The sequence below is a fragment of the Panthera pardus genome, unplaced genomic scaffold (assembly GCF_024362965.1).
Source record: "Panthera pardus isolate Hobbes unplaced genomic scaffold, ASM2436296v1 HiC_scaffold_13, whole genome shotgun sequence".
Classification (NCBI taxonomy): domain Eukaryota; kingdom Metazoa; phylum Chordata; class Mammalia; order Carnivora; family Felidae; genus Panthera; species Panthera pardus.
In genome coordinates, this window is record NW_026526688.1 from 41859805 (window position 1) to 41876395 (window position 16591).

The window sequence follows — 16591 nt, forward strand, 5'->3', positions numbered from 1 at the left end:
CGGAAGTATATGTTATCTTCTAGCATTTATTTTTATAGAAAAACATGAAGTCAACTGGTTTTTGTTCAATTTATAGAGCTTTAAAAAATGTGTATTGTTTTTCTGGATTAAAGTCTTTTAAGAACTTTTCTTTAATTTTTGCATAAACATTGCAAATATCTGTCTGTGTATCAGGTCTCTTTCCTAATCTTTGTTGTGGGAACTTTTATGTGCATGGTCTTTATCCTGGTCTGGGTTCTCTAGGAAACAGAGCCTGAGACAAAGTTCATGTGCTGAGACTAAGGAAGGTGTAATCCCAGGAGGGCAAGGTTGAGTGTGAGGCAAGGAGGGAAAGAAAACAAACAGAATTTTGTGAGTTACTGAGAGGGCTATAGCTTCATAAAATAACATCGCTAGTTCCATAGGCATGAGTATGTCTTCCCGATGGGGGCTGTGGAAGTACCACACCTTGGGACCGGTCACTAGACTAGGATCTGTCCTTTCTTACAGTTTTTTCTTTCATGCTCCACGTTCCCCTGTGAGATGTTAACTCTCCCTCATTTCCAGGTTCTGATACTTGGTTTCTTCTAACATCATTCATTGGGGAAGCCACGTCCTACGCCCTGACGCAAGGTGTAGAAAGGAGGATCTAGGGCCTCTGGGGTCTGGTGGGGTCTGGCCTGGCCACTGCGGCTTCAGTCACAGTGGGTATGATGGAGGCTTTGCCTATGATGGAGGAATGGTCCTCACCATGAGGGACCCCTAGGCACCGGCAGAATAAGGAGATAAGGCACCAGAGTTTAAGGCTCTCCACTGAGCAAGTGGCCAAGGGCCCAAGGGGCAGGTGGTGTCAGATAAATCACTCAGGATGTACACTAGGTCCAACACGGTCAAAACCACATACACTTTTCTATGCTCTATATTCTCAATCTTACTTTAATGAAAATTTGTTTTTTGTGGTCCTCTTCATTTATATTTTAGGGAAAGTTCTTCAAATCTGTTTTGCAAATAACTATGGCAGTCATTTTCCCAGTGGCATTTGCACTCTTTATTGCTTACAAGTAAATCTGAATTCTGATATTGCATTTTTAGTTTTCCTGAAATCGTATCTCACCTAGGTTATGCTGCCATCTTTTTCTCCCAGCCTGTTCTTTCCCTTCTGCCAGTGCTAAATTAGTTTTCCCAAGGTTTTTTTTTTTTTTTTTTTTAAGATTATTTTTATTTATTTTGGGAGAGACAGAGACAGCATGACTAGGGGAGGAGAAGAGAGAAGGGGGACAGAGAATCCCAAGCAGGGTCTGTTCTGCCAGCACGGAGCCCGACTGGGGGCTCAAACCCACTGAACCGTGAGATCATGACCTGAGCTTAAACCAAGAGTCTGATGGTTAACAGACTGAGTGACCTAGGTATCCTCCCACAGGTTTTTATTCAGTTGCAATAGCAAATAAATTTTAGACGTAAGTTTTTTTTCTTTTTCTTTCTTTCTTTTTAAAAAATATTTATTTATTTAGAGAGAGAGGGAGATAGCGCGAGTGCAGGTGCATGCAAGCATGGGAGGGGCAGAGACACAGAGAGAGTGAGAGCAAGTGAGAATCCGAAGCAGGCTCTGCTTTGTCAGTGCAGAGCCTGACTCAGGGCTTGATGCCATGAACTGTGAGATCATGACCTGAGCTGAAATCAAGGATTGGATGCTCAACCAACCAAGCCACCGAGGTGTCCTTCTTTCTTTCTTTCTTTTTTTTTAATTCTCAATTCCATTTTCCTTATTCTCAGCTTTTTCCCCTCATAGATTTCATGAAGGCATTGAAAAAACATTTTTTCCTGTAACAAGAATTCATCTATACCGATAAGCTTTATGTACTGCCTCAGGCTGCACTGCGTGTCCCCCATACATGCTGGTCAAAGTGGATTTGGGGTGTCAGAATTCATGGTGGTTGCAGGCTTTCCTCCAGTGCCTCTCTCCTGGACTGATATGAAATTCTCTCTTCCCACTGCCCAGAGTACATGCTCCCTGCCTCTTTCTTTACTTAAGGGTTCATATGACTCAGTATCTCACTCCCAAGCCTCTTTTTCCTACTCACATGTTTTCTGGATGCTACAGTCTTTGACTGGACATAGAAAGAGAGATAATGGATGCATCAAAAAAGACTGTTGTGTTAATAGATAGCTCCCCAGCACTCTTGTGTTTCTGAGCCAGGAGCCAGAGAGGGGGGTGGAGATGAGGAATCCAACAACCTTTCAGGAGGATGGGATTACCCTGTGACTGTCAGCAGGGCACAACTGGGGTATTTTTTAGTTCAGTTCCATCTGCTTCATAGTTAATAGGAATTCTTCCCAGATGCTGGAAATAGATTAGCTATCCGTGCTAGCTTTTAGGTGTTTTAAGTTTTCATCTTTTCCTGTGTCTTTGAGGGCATTTTGAGAGGACACTGTGAGAGGCTGTGTCAGAGGCTGCTGACCCTGGGGCACTTTATGGTCATGGCTTCTTTTGGGTCTGCCCTTGGACCTCAGGATACACCTTGCATGTGTGTCTCTCGTCCTCACTGTTGGTAAACCCACTACTCATGTCCCCACACAGACACCCTCCTCTCCTGTGTAATTACCAATTTTGATCATCCTACAATCTTCTCTTCTTGCTTGAAGATCTCCTGGCTGTTCCAGGACCAGTAGGTCTGCTGGAATTCCCAGGCTCCTGGCCATCTTTTCTGTGCAGCTGGACAATTAGTTATGACAGGTCTTAATCTTGTGCATGAGGCAGATCTCTCCATTAGACCATTGGCTTTGTCAGGGAAAGGGTTACATCTAATTGAGCACTCTTCTACTTCCCCCATGATACTAGACATGTTATGCACCGTGCGCTTTTGTGATAGTCACCTATGGATATGGAATGTCAGAACCACATCTAGAAGCCATCTTGGCACCCATGTTTGCTCCCAAACATTAAATATTCCCATAACAATGGATTATTTTGGGGGAGGTGGAGGGAACACAAGTTTGTAGGACAGGTTCAACTGCCTATATGTGAGTTGACCCATGTGCACGCTCTGCTGAAAAATCTATAGTGTACTAATGTCCAGATGAGGGCCATGGTTAAGAGCACAGATTCTGGTGTTAGATGGCCTCAGGTGGAATCCTGTCTCTGACAATGGCTAGCCATCTTTCTGTGCCTCAGTTTCCCCATCTGTAAAAAGGGCAAATATAGTATCTTCTCCAAAATGTTTTCGTGAGGATTAAATAATTTAATACCATTTAATTATCGGGCTGGCATATTGTACATACCTTGTAAGTTTGCTTTTTTCTTTCAAAAACATCGCTGGGCTCATATTTGGAGGTTTTCTTCCTAAAGCCAGGGTCTCTGAAAAAGCATTTTATAGAAGCCTCTCTCCCCATGTCCCCCTACCGACTACCTGGCCATCTTTGCCTGAGATTTACCCCTCCATGCCCTGTCTCACCTGCCGATAGGAAACTTGCTTCCATTTCATTCACGGACTTCATTTTGGTAGAAAGATAAGGAATCAAGAATAATGCATTAATGGTGAGGTTCGTGGAGACCTCCCAGGTAATGCTTTCCCAGGTAACATTTTTATTTATCCTTTTTGGCAAAAACTCCCTATTAGCCTTCTATGGAGCTGGCTCTCTGCCAGGCCCAGGGCACACTAACTGACCCTAGAGACTCCTAATTCTGCTATGCATGTGTGAGCAGACTGTAGTCAGAAACAGCCCTTCCCCAACCTGGAAGCAGTGAGATAAAGAGCAAGTTTTCCCTTTGAGGTAGGGTGTTATCCCCTCCCCCGCAGTGTTACTGGAGATAATTTTAGGAGGTGGACAGACATGGCAGGAAATTGGATAACACAATGAGGAAGCTGTTTATTGTTTAATTCTCTGCCAGTCCTTCCAATTACCTTCAGGAGAAAGCCTTAGCAGGACACCTCCACCATCTGTCTAACATTGGCTAATTTTCTTTCTGAAAAATGGAAGAGGAGGCCTGAGGCTCGGCCCATTAGGCAGATAACAGTATCTAGCGAAAGTAATAACTTTATTTCATTTGCACTGTGTTTATCTTCAGAGTTAGCTTCTATTTGTAGTAACTGATCCATAAATGACTTTCCATTTATTGAAGGAATATGATGTCTGTTAAATATAACATATATTTACATATGTTAAATATAAATATAATTAGACACATAAATATAGAGTGTATTTAAGTTAAAAAGGGGTCCACCTGAAGAAAAATCAAGTGAGTGATAGCACATATGTCTGCATACATGGCAAAACCATTGAAATGGTCATCAACAACCAAAGTTTGAGAAAAATGGACTGTTCTAGGTTGTAGCACTTAGAATACTTTGCTTCGTTCTGTCCCTCCTTCTGCCTAGTTATACTATGTGCACTGAGGGCTTCTCGCTCTGCTCTCTGCTGCTTTCCTTACCCCCCATGAGAGGAATCTGGAAAAGACTTATCTTTAGTCGACTTTGAATTAGCAGATGTCTGTAAGAAATGTAATGAAAAGGCACCTATGCTATACTGTATGGGGATAAGAGTCAGAACCATCGTGCTTGGAGGGTCTGGGTCTGGGTATTCCTGTCCATTTCGCAGGTATCTCTTAACTCCAGTGCAATTTAAAACAAGAGATCAGCAAAACCTGTTTCTCTGGGAGTTTTAGGCTGACATGGATGCCATGCTAGCCACAGCACCAGCATGGCCTTTCTGGAACTGTAGTTGGGGTATTCTTTCAGTCTGGCCCAAGCCCTGCAGGAGCAAGTAGTCCTGAGTTCACGTCCAGACTTGCAACAGTTCAAGGAGTATTGTAAGCAGGTGTCCTACAGTCAAAGAAAGGTAAAGAAGAAGTGAAACAACTATGCCTCCTGGAGCAGAAAGAAGAAATGACTTCTCTCCTGGTCCTTTGCTTCTTGATGCAGATGTAACAAGCTGGGGTGCTCAAGTGGGAGATGGGTCTTCTGGGGGAGAAAGGTTCTGTGGCTATCTTAGGGCAGAAAACTTTGGCCCCTGGGTCTCAGTTTCCCTGTTTGGCCCCAGTTGGCCCCTGTTCTCAGTTTCTGTGCCTCTTCCCTTTAGGGTAGGGATACCTTCTGCCTGAGAGCATCTTTATCTCTGAGAAATTAGAGGGGCCAGAGTAGGACACAGAAGAGAAGGAGGTTGGCTGCCAGCTACCTTCTCTGTATTCACTGGCTCCAAGGAGGAGAGGCAAAGGGCATGTTTGTGAGATTATGTGACACAGTTCTTTGAGTTGTGAGGTCAAGCAGTTGAGGATTCAAGATAGAACTCGTGTTGAGGGATAGAGAGTAGAACTTTTTCTTTTATTTCTTCTTTTCCTTCCCTTCCTCTTCCTCTTCCTCCTCCTCCTCCTCCTTTCTTCCTCCTCCTCCTTCTTCTTTGAGTATAGTTGACACACAATGTTACATTAGTTTCAAATGTGCAGCCTAGTGATTCAACAACTCTATACATTATGCTGTGCTCCCCACAAGTATAGCCACCATCTGTTACCATACATTATTTCAATACCATTGACTATATTCCCTATGCTGTACCTTTCATCCCTGTGACTTATTCATTCTATAAATGGAAGCCTGTATCTCCCCTTCATCCATTTTGCCCAACCTCTTACCCCCTTTCTGTCTGGTAACCATCAATTTGTTCTCTGTATTTGTGGGTGTGATTCTGCTTTTTAAAAATTTATAGGTTTTGCTTTTTAGATTCTACATATGAGTGAAATCATGTGGCATTTGTCCCTCTCTGTCTTATTTCACTTAGCATAATACCCTCTAGGTCTATCCATGTTGTTGCAAATATCAAGACCTCTTCCTTTTTTATGGTTAATATTCATATAAATATATAAATATATGGTATATTGGCTACTGTGAATAATGCTGAAATAAACATGGGATGCATATAGCTTTTGGAATTAGTGTTTTTGTTTTCTTTGGTAAATATCCAGTTGTGAAATATTTGGATCATATAATATTTCTATCTTTAACATTTTGGGGAATCTCCATACTGTTTTCCACAGTGGCTGCACCAATTTATATTCCCACCAACAGTGCATGAGGGTTCATTTTTCCCCACATCCTTGCTAACACATTGTTCTTGTCCTTTTGATTCTAGCTATTCTGACAGGTGTAAGTTGATATCTCATTGTGGTTTTGACTTGCATTTCCCTGATGATTGGGGATGTTCAACATCTTTTTATGTGTCTGTTGTCTGTCTGTATTCCAGTCCTCTGCCTATCTTATTTTTTTTAGAGAGAGAGAGTGCATGCAAGCAGGGAAGAGGGGCAGAAGGGGAGAGAGAGAGAATCTTTTTTCTTATTTTTTAATTTTCGTTTTTGTATTTTGTGTGTGTGTGTGTGTGTGTGTGCGCGCGTGAGAGAGAGAGAGAGAGAGAGAGAGAGAGAGAGAGAGAACACATGAGCAGAAGAGAAGGGCAGAAAGAGAGAGAATCTTAGGCAGACTCCATGCCCAGCTTAAAGCCTGTGGAGGGGCTTGACCCCATGACCCTGGGATCATGACCTGAGCTGAAATCAAGAGTCAGATGCTTAACAGACTAAGCCACCCAGGTGTCCCTGCTCATCTTTTAATCAGATTGTTTGGATTTTTTTGGTGTTAAGTTGTAAATATTCTTTATATATTTTAGATATTAACCTATATCAGTTACATCACTTGCAAATATATTCTCCCTTTCTGGGGGTTGTCTTTTTGTTTTGTTGATTTCTTCCTTTGCTTTTAATTTGCTTTTGTTTCCCTTGCCTTAGGAATTTTACTCCTCCATTTATTCAATTACAATTGAATTGTCTTACAGTGTGTAAAGCATATGTTCACATGTGGTGGTCTTTATTACAGTAAACTCTTCAGGGGAAGTAGAGTATTTCACTATCAGACATAGGTAGTGACTACAACTCCTGAGAGTTTAGGGACTGAAGCAAATGCTACTGTGGACTCTTCTCAATAGGAACCAGAAAAGAAAACCAAGACATCTCTCAGGTCTGACACTGGCACTCTGCCACTGCGGTGAAGACTTTCCTGATAACTCTAGCACAGCACAAGCTCCACCGCTTATATTCTCTAGTACTTATTTCGCTCGTTGGCATTTGTTATCTTGTGGGATATTATATTTTGCTTAACCTGTCAATTTATTTTTGCTTCTCCAAAGTTTCAAAAGTTTCTTGAAGAGAAACAGGGGCGCCTGGGTGGCGCAGTCGGTTAAGCGTCCGACTTCAGCCAGGTCACGATCTCACGGTCCGTGAGTTCGAGCCCCGCGTCAGGCTCTGGGCTGATGGCTCAGAGCCTGGAGCCTGTTTCCGATTCTGTGTCTCCCTCTCTCTGTCCCTCCCCCGTTCATGCTCTGTCTCTCTCTGTCCCAAAAATAAATAAACGTTGAAAAAAAAAAATTTAAAAAAAAATAAAAAAATAAAAAAAAAGAAAGAGAAACAAAGGCAAAATGTTTATTGGGCAATTCCAGGTACCATGCTAAGTTTATTTTACATTAATCAGGTTGTTTGATCCATATATCAACTCTGGAATGTATTATTCATTCTATCTATCTATCTATCTATCTATCTATCTATCTATCATCTATCTACTATCTATCATCTATCATTTATTTTAATTCCAGTGCAGTTGACTTACAGTGTGATATTCATTTCAGGTGTACAGTATAGTGACTCTACAATTCTATACATTACTCAGTGCTCATCACGATAAGTGTACTCTTTAATCCCCGTCACCTATTTCACCGTCCCCTCCCCCCAGCACCACCCCTACGGTTTGTTGTCTCTTTTTTCCTTTGTTCATTTGTTTTGTTTCTTAAATTCCACATATGAGTGAAATTATATGGTATTTGTCTTTCTCTGACTGACTTATTTCACTTAGGATTATGCTGTGTAAATCCATCCATGTTGTTGCAAATGGTAATACTGCATTCTTTTTCATAGCAGAGTAATTTCCAGTGTCTACATATGTGTGTGTGTGTGTGTGTGTGTGTGTGTGTACTACATCTTCTTTATGCATTCATTTATTGGTGGACACTAGGGCTGATTCCATAATTTAGCTATTGCAAATAATACATAAACATAGGGGTGCATATATCTTTTCAAATTACTATTTTTGTATTCTTTGAATAAATACCCAGTAATGGAATTACTGGATCATATGGTAGTTCTATTTTTAATTTTTTGAGGAACTCTGTTCCTCAAAAAACATACTGTTTTCCACAATGGTTGCACCAGTTTGCATTTCTACCAACAGTGTAAGAGGGTTCCCCTTTCTCTGCATTCTTGCCAACATTTGTTTCTTGTGTTTTTGATTTTAGCAATTCGGGCAGGTGTGAGGTGATATCTCGTTGTGGTTTTGATTTGTAATTTCCTGATGATGAGTGACGTTGAGTATCTTTTCATGTGTCTATTAGCGTCTGTATGTCTTCTTTGGAAAAATGTTTGTTCATGTCTTCTGCCCATTTTTAAATTGGATTATTTGTGTGTGCATGTGTGTGTTGAGTTGTGTAAGTTCTTTGTATATTTTGGATTCTAAGCCTTTATTGGATTATGTAGTTTGCAAATATCTTCTCCCATTCAGTTGGTTGTCTTTTAGTCTTGTTGATTGTTTCCTTTGCTGTCCAGAAGCCTATTTTGATGTCATCCCAGTAGTTTATTTTTGATTTTGTTTCCCTTGCTTCTGAAGACATATCTAGGAAAATGTTGCTATGATCAATGTCAGAGAAACTATTGTCTGTGGTCTCTTCTAGGATTTTTATGGTTTCGGGTCTTATATTTTGGTGCCCATTCCATTTTAAGTTTATTTTTGTGGATGGTATAAACAAGTCGTCCAGTTTCATTCTTTTGCATGTAGCTATCCCATTTTCTTCACACTGGAAAGAGATTTGTTTATTGTTTGTTGAAGAGATTGCTTTTTTCCCATTGCATATTCTTGCCTCTTTTGTCAAATTTTAAATGACCATAAAGGTGTGGGTTTACATCTGGGCTCTCTATTCTGTTCTATGTGTCTATTGATCTATGTGTCTATTTTTTATTCTAGTACCATACTGCTTTGATTACTACAGCTTTGTAGTATATTTTGAAATCTGGAGTTGTGATAACGTCAGTTTTCTTTTTCTTTTTCAATATTGCTTTGGCTATTTGGGGTCTTTTGTGGTTCCATACAAATTTTAGGATTATTTGTTCTAGTTCTGTGTATCATTAATTTTTTTCTAGCCGTGGAAATAAAGGCTCAGGAGTACTGTGACTTGCCTAAGGTCACATGGGCATGGACCATGGTTTGGTACAAAACATTTGCCATGGACAGTTGCATATAGTTAGAATTCATTAAGAAATCATTGATAGACTGTCTGTAAAAAGAAAAGAAAACAAAGCCAGCCACTTTTGGACAGGGTATAATGTGGAATGTTGGGCAACAAGACAGGATACATGTGCATTATCTTTCTTTGCCTCTGAATTCAAATCTTTCTTGTTCCCTGAGACACACGACCTTTTGTGACAATGCTGAGACCAGTCATGTCAACATGACATGACAACATGTAACAAGTTGTTTGTTACAGAAAACTTTCTGGGGAAATATAATACTATAAACCTATAAACAACTCTGCTGTTGTCTTGTATGGAAGACAATTGTCTACTCACCTGGGTGGACCACCACTTATCTGGCAAAAGTTTACCTATTAAGATGTGTTTCAGGATTCTTGACTCACTGTGTCCATCACTCCTACACTGTTTTATCACAGAGTCTTCCCAATCAGTTTGTTGCCTTAAAGGACCCAACCTAACCACTTGGGCTGAGACACCAAAGCCCTACAAATAGCCCACCTCTAACTGTCCCCTTCTAAGACACAGCTAAGACTCAGTGAAGGTGATGTTCTTCCTCTTGACAGTGGCTTAAATAAACTTAATTTTACTTTGTTATCAGATTTTCTGGTGATATTTAGGGGAGTTAAACGGTGCTCAATTTTCAGCTTCATTTCATCTCCAATAAGATAACAACCTCGGGCTGGCTGGTTAGGATAGTAGGATCTTACAGCAAACGCAGAATGACTATTTGAGAAAATGCACCCAAAATGGCTGGTGGGGAAGACTCAGTTTTGTTTCCCCTTTATAAGCTAGGCAAACGCTGCTAGCTTCTGTTAGTGTCTAGCCTTTGTTGAGAAGCCAGTTTACAGAATAAGTGAAAAGCTTCTACTTTCTTGGAATTGAAATGTTATATGCCCAAGGTACACCTTTTTAAAATAAGGCTTCTCTTGAGAAGTGCCTAAGTGTATAGCAGTTATTTTTGTATAAAATTTGCATACTTTGTGGTATAAAACAGTTGTGGGTGAAATCTTCAGTACATCAAAATTACTCCCTCTACCACAGAAGCATTTTTACTCTCCAGTTTGTAAAGATGCAAAAAGACATACTTCATGGGTATGGATGGTTATGTGTGGACATTTAAAAATACAAGATGTTTATGTTATCTACATTATTGTATTAGATATTTTTAATTGTGTGACCAGAAAACTCTGATGTAACTGTCTTAAACAAAAGAACATTTATTTTTCCACATAACAAGAAGTCTGCCTTCATTCTCAGGCTGCTGAGGCAGCTCTAGTCCTTGTCTCCATAGATGATACACTAGGTATTTTTTCCCTCCTCTCATTCTTAGAAGTGAGAAATTCTTTTTCAGAAGTGCCCAGCACATATCCCATCATGTATCCTTGGTCAGAATTAAACCATGCTCTGCTATTAAGCCAATCGCTGGAGGGAGAATGGGATTACTAGAATTGGCTGAGACTAAGTAGGATCTACCCTTGGGAATGGGATCTCCTTTCCCTGAATTTTACAGGGTTGATACTTAAACAAAACAGGATTCTATTAGCAAGGAAGAAGGAGAAATGGAAACCAGTTGGGTAATTAAAAGTGTCTACTAAATCTGCCTATTTAGTATAGCATACTACATGCATGCTATAGAATACGGTATAAATTCTCATTTGTGAACTCCCTAAAATGATAGCAGGGAAGATTGGTTAAAAGTACTAAGCATAAATTAGATGCTGAGATAATTTTCCATAGAAAATGTATCAAAGACACTAAGTGGCTCTGTTAAGTCATTGGGTTTTAGAGTAGAGAGAAGATGGTGTCTTCCCTGGTGGTCTCAAAGACCTTCAGAAAGGGCAGAGCTAGAGGCTTCAGACTGTCACTTTGCAAACTATATTACAAACAATTAAGTGGATAAAATTCAAATGCAGCTACCCTGAGATTGAGCAGCTTTTAAAGCTTCCTTCTTAAAATTCTATAAAAAGCAACCCTCACTACTCATTTGTTTAGGAGCCCAGGAAAGGGTTAGCAAGCCAAGACGTAGAGAAGAAGCTCTAGCCTTTTCCAATTCCTGTTTTCTATTCTTAGAGTAAATAAAGATGGGAAGGAACAGAAACAATAAAAATCTTTTAAAGATGCCAAGGGCAGCTGCCTTTGTTCTCAGTTTGGTCCCCAAATGGCCTGGTACAAAACTGTCTGTTGCCGGAGGAAACTATTATGAACTAATTTAGGGTTTTGAAATTCAAACCCAATATATACATCTCCGTGGTACTTACAGAGCATTCCCAGATGATATTCAAGTCAATAGGAAAAGTAATTATTTCTTCATTCCTTTGCCCCTTGTGTTCCATTTCCAATGCCTAAAATAAGTGTACATCTAAGTTGGTCACTAATCTTACTGAAATATATGATGCAGTGATATCTATATGTTTGTCTCTGGCTTGTATTAAAAAACTCACATTTTCATGGCATTGTCTAGTTTTTAAAGCACTTTCCTGTTTCATAAGAGCTTTCAAGATCTCCTGAGTTCAGATAACTATCCAGCTCTCTATATGAGCACACTGAGTTCAGAGGTAATGACTTTCCCCGGGACATGTAATTAGTTGGGATGCAGAGATGGAAGTGAAGCTGGAGTCTAAATATTCTGACCCCAATCTCGATTCACTAGCCTCTATATGGACCATTTGCCCATTCTACTCCCACTGTGAGTAGAACTTGTCCTCTCATTTATAATGTTGAGGTAAAGGATGAATTTTGGATGACTGATGGGGTGGCAGGGTCAGTTGTAGGGCAAGGCAGAAGAGAGGGAGGATATGGAGCTGTAGGGTTCCTGTGAGATCTTTGGACCCCAGAAGTGTTCTGAACACAGAAAATATTTCCTAAGTAGGTTAAGTGTCTTTTTAGGTTAGGGGATGGCTGTTCAACCATTCTATGTAGCTTCCCTTTTTGCCACTCAACACATTTTTACAAGTGAAGCCAAGTTAAAAAACTTCAGGGGAAATTTTGAAGTAAGAAAGAGTCTTTAAAAGTCAGTCTGAGGAACTTCCAAGTGCTCTCTGGATAATGGTAGCTGCCAAAATTGAAATCTCTGTACATGTTCTGCAAAAATTATATAGAGCAAATGATAGCACCTGTAACCCATGCCTACAACATAACTAAAAGGTAGAGAACATGACAACCTTCAGAGAGGTGTAAGTGAGAAACAGATATCTGGAACCAAGAGCCTCAGTTCTGGAGCCCTCACCACAGGGTGGAGACTGTGCAGAACAGAAGAAAGTATATCTGGGTCCTAGTAGTGAAAGAACTCAGATAAAATCTTAGAAACTCTTAGAAAGTGAGAGACCTATCTGACTGGGGAACTATAAAAACAAGTCTGAGGCTTGGGGTCAGACATCTGGCTACTGGAGAATCAAAAGAAAAGGACATGAAAGTGTAGAGGGCCAGAGGTGGCTGTCTTGGGAAAGCAACAATTCTGGCAGGTGACTCAGAAGAGACAGGTGTTCCTTGGAGGCTTGATGGGAAAGAGAAAGAAGGAAGTAAGGGGTAAAAATTAAGGCTCCTAGAGAAACAAAAGAGTGCAAGGATCTAAGCACATACCAAACCTTTCCCCATAAAAGAAGACATCTTTAACTAAAATAAACAAACCTTCATTTTACTGTAGTGAGAGAAAAGTGAGATCTGGAGTTAAGAAACCCAACAAGTCACCTAAATCCTTTACCCCACCTACCTACACTTGTTATTGCTGACTCAGGTAAATATAAGACATTGTAGAAAAACATAACACAAAATACAACATTCATACAAAACTACTTTGAGACAAAAGTCAAAGATGACAATAAATATCATCCTCTTCTCCATCAAAACCAACCCTAAGGTGGAGGAAGAACGTAACTCAACACCTCCCCCAATCTATGTATTCCAAATAAGAATATTCAGATTTGAAACAAATACCCTGATCTGAAAATTAAAGACAGAATGACTAAATCAATAAAAATTGGGGCATTAAAGGAAGGAATAAAAACAGCCAAGAGTACAAAACAAAATTAAAATTAGAGATAAATGGGATCAGAGAGAAAATGATAAACATAGATAAAGAGGCCAAGAAAATCCTCACCTATAATTGGAGTGGAAGGAGAAGGAGGAAGATGAGGAAGAGGAAGGAGAAAAAAGAGAAACAGAACTAATATTTACAGACATAACTCCAGAAATCTTTCCAAAAATAAATTTTGAATTTTTATATTGAAAAATCCATAATGTACTTATGAGAGTTGAAATGATCAACTTCAACTGTCTTAATAGATTAGTTTGACTTTAAAAATAAAGGGAAAAAAATCCCCTGGGTCTCCAATACAGTAGTCAAATCACTTACAAAGGAAAGAAAATCTCACCGGTATCAGAGTTCTCAACTTCAAATGCAAGGCAAAGATGAGATTGTGATTCAACTAACTACCTAGAGTTAGTGCAGACCCCACGGCTTCAGGTCTTACCCCACAAAACTGCTGCCCCCCACCCATTTCAAATGCCAATCATACGTCCTGGGCCTCCTATACTTCTGAGCAATGGGCTATACAGTCAGACCCTCCCTTCTATTCACGAGAACGACTTCTAAAACTCAGAAAAACACCAGGCTTATGTTTTTTGGTGTATTATAAAGGAACAGCCAAACTGTAGACATACATAGAGTAAGGTATGGGGTGGGGATAGCACTGAGCCTCCGTGCTCGCTTCTCATGTACCAGCCTCCCAGCTTCAGATGCATTCACCAACCGGGAAGCTCTCTGAACCGTGTCATTCTGGGTGTTTATGGGGTTTCATCAAACAGGAATTGATGGGGTTTTGGGGTGATAGTGGGGATTCGTGGGGTCCAGAACTGACGGCCAAGAAAGAATTCTTGAAGACGTCTTTGGTGAAAAAGTGATTTTATTAAAGCACAGGGACACGACCCATGGGCAGGAAGAGCTGCACATCAAGTGTGGGGGGTGACCCTTTTACAGAGATGGGGGAGATGAAGTCAAGAGGAAGTTTCCAAAGAGACTTTCATATGCTAAAGACTCCCAGGATACTGGAGGCATAGCTATGGTCAAGCTAATGTTGTTTTGCCCTCTGGCAAAGCATTAACATTAAGACAGTAGGGGGTTCCTGGAGAAGTGTTTTAGTCTGCCAGCCTCAAGTTATTTGTCAAAGGGTTAAAGGTTATAAAGAAATTTAGTTTCACCTTCCATTTCTTTCTTGCCTTTGTTCCCTACATCACTATGGAGGGGAGGGTGATGTTGGGGTTCCAGGAAACCGAGGTCTTTGGAGATTAAGCTATTGATAAGGTTGCCTTTTTCTTGTAATTTACGACATATTTGTAAACTGATGGAGACTACCGGTTTAACCATTTGTTTTCTGTCCTTTCCTTTGGGCAGCCAGGAGTGTCTGAGCACTGTCACACATATCCCACCTGGGTGGGGGAGGGAGATGCTGTTAGCCTGTACTTTGCCTTCAGCTTGCCCCATGCTCTCTCATCAGCATGACTGATTAAATCATTGGCTATTGGTGATTGAACTCACTCTTCAACCTCTCTCCCTTCCCAGAGGTTGGGGGTTGGGGCTGAGAGTACCAACTCTTTAATCAGGGCTAGGTCTTTGTGGCAACCAGCCCCCATCTATCACGGGACCCTCAGCCACCAACCATCTCATTAGCATGCAAATGGCACTCACATCACTCAGGAGATTCCAAATGTCTTAGAAACTCTTGTGTCAGGGACTGGAGATTAAGAGCAAATATGCTCCTATCAGCTCTACTACTCATGAATTTACAGGGTTTTAGAAGCTCTGTGAAAAAATGTGAGATGAAAACCAAAATATATATATTTGTATTATATCACAATATCACAAAAGAACTAATATATTTTATATAAATAAATTTTAAAACCTAGATGAAACACATAATTCCCTAGGAAAATGCAACTTACCAAAATGGATTTCAATAGAGAGCACTATTAAACAGACTAATTTCCATTAAAGAAATACAGAAAGTCATCAAGGGACTATGCTATTAAAAAGCAACTCATGGAGGTACTTGGGTAGCTAAGTCGGTTAAGTGACTGACTCTTGATTTCGGCTCAGGTCATGATCTTGTGGTTTGTGAGTTCAAGCCCCACATCAGGCTCTCTGCTGTCAGCACAGAGCCTGCTTCGGATCCTCTGTCCCCCTCCCTTGGCCCCTCCCCCTACTCGTGCTTGCTCTCTCTCAAAAATAAATAAACATTAAAAAATAAAAAATAAAAAATAAAACTCACCAAGGTGCAGTTGGTTAAGGCTAAGACTCTTGATTTTGGCTCAGGTCATGGTCTCACAATTGGTGATATAGAGAGCCCTGCATCCAGCTCTGTGCTGATAGCTCAGAGCCTGCTTGGGATACTCTCTCCCTCTCTCTCTCAGCCCTGCCCCATTCGCACCCTCTCTTTCTCAAAACAAATAAATAAGCACTAAAAAAAAAAAAAAATCACCAAGCCCCAAGTTTCAAAGGTGTTTTCTATCAAACCTTTAGATAACAATCTTCTATCAAACCTATTTGATAGATATCAATTTCTATCAAACCTATTATACCATTTTTTTCAGAGCTTAAAAGGATTACTTTAAAATTACTTCTGTGAAGCAATGCAATATTAATGTTAAACGTGCTAAAAATACCACAGAAAGAAGAGAATGCAGACTATTCTCACTTATGAATATCTTGGCAAAATCCTAAAAGGCAGGAAACAGAATGTAATATCATCTTAAGAAAATAATACATTATGACCAAGTAAAATTTATTTTAAGAATGCAAAACAAGGTTAACTATTAGGAAATCTATTAATATAATTCACCATATTAGTTAATATAGGAAAATCACATTTATGTTCATGTATGGCTATATGCCTTCAACACAATCCAACATACAATAAAACAGTTACTGATTTTAAGAATGCAAAACAAGGTTAACTATTAGGCAATCTATTAATATAATTCACCATATTAGTTAATATAGGAAAATCACATTTATGTTCATGGATGGGTATAGGCCTTCACACAACCCAACATACAACAAAATAGTTACTGATGTACGATAGGAAAAGATAGGATGGCTGGTCCTTAGGTGGAGAAAAACACCTATTTTGGAGCAATGCTTGGAGTGTCTGACCACAGCAAACCCCTCAGGCATAAGGTTCCTCTTAAGAATGTAACAGACCCACCTACTACCCCTCAGGTTCCCCTCTGGAACTTGACAAAAGACCTGACTAAAAATAAGTAGACCATAAAACATACGACCCA